This window comes from Wasmannia auropunctata, unplaced genomic scaffold (genome assembly GCF_000956235.1).
Source record: "Wasmannia auropunctata unplaced genomic scaffold, wasmannia.A_1.0 LD309736.1, whole genome shotgun sequence".
Taxonomy (NCBI): domain Eukaryota; kingdom Metazoa; phylum Arthropoda; class Insecta; order Hymenoptera; family Formicidae; genus Wasmannia; species Wasmannia auropunctata.
The window spans coordinates 1-443 of NW_012053154.1; the positions used below are offsets into that span (position 1 = coordinate 1).

At 35.9% G+C, this 443-nt stretch overlaps 1 long non-coding RNA gene across 1 annotated transcript; it reads left to right on the forward strand.

Annotated features, from left to right (window-relative positions):
• Positions 1-340, forward strand: LOC105461076. The gene is made up of 2 exons (XR_975901.1): positions 1-63; positions 226-340. It is a non-coding gene; the product is annotated as an uncharacterized LOC105461076 (long non-coding RNA).
• Positions 341-443: the final 103 nt, after the last annotated feature.

A 443-nucleotide genomic window follows, 5' to 3' on the forward strand; every position in this document is an offset into this window, starting at 1 on the left:
GAAAAACCTTAAGCGTCCGGCACAATGGAAACTCCCCCTATACCTGAATTTAAAAAAATACAGGTTCGAGTATTTATATACGTAAGATAGCAAAAATAAGATAGCATAGTATGATAACAAAACGGATCAGTGATCACTGATTATTTTTATCTGCTTATTTTTGCTATCCTACGCTATCTTACTTGTGGTACATAGAATTAAAAGAGTTACGTCTTGTGTATAAAGGTTAGTGCTTGGTTTGTTAAAAACGAGAAAGGATCACTCTGTTAAGGCATTAAAATTTGAAGGCGACATTAAAACTTATGAAGATATACGAGAAGGAGAAGAAACGATAAGCGAGCGCGAAGAAAGAGAGAAGGGGTTCGTGACTTATCGTTGGTCACCAGCTAACATTAAAGATTGAGCAGCCTTAGGTTTGTTGCATACACATTTATAGTCGCTTA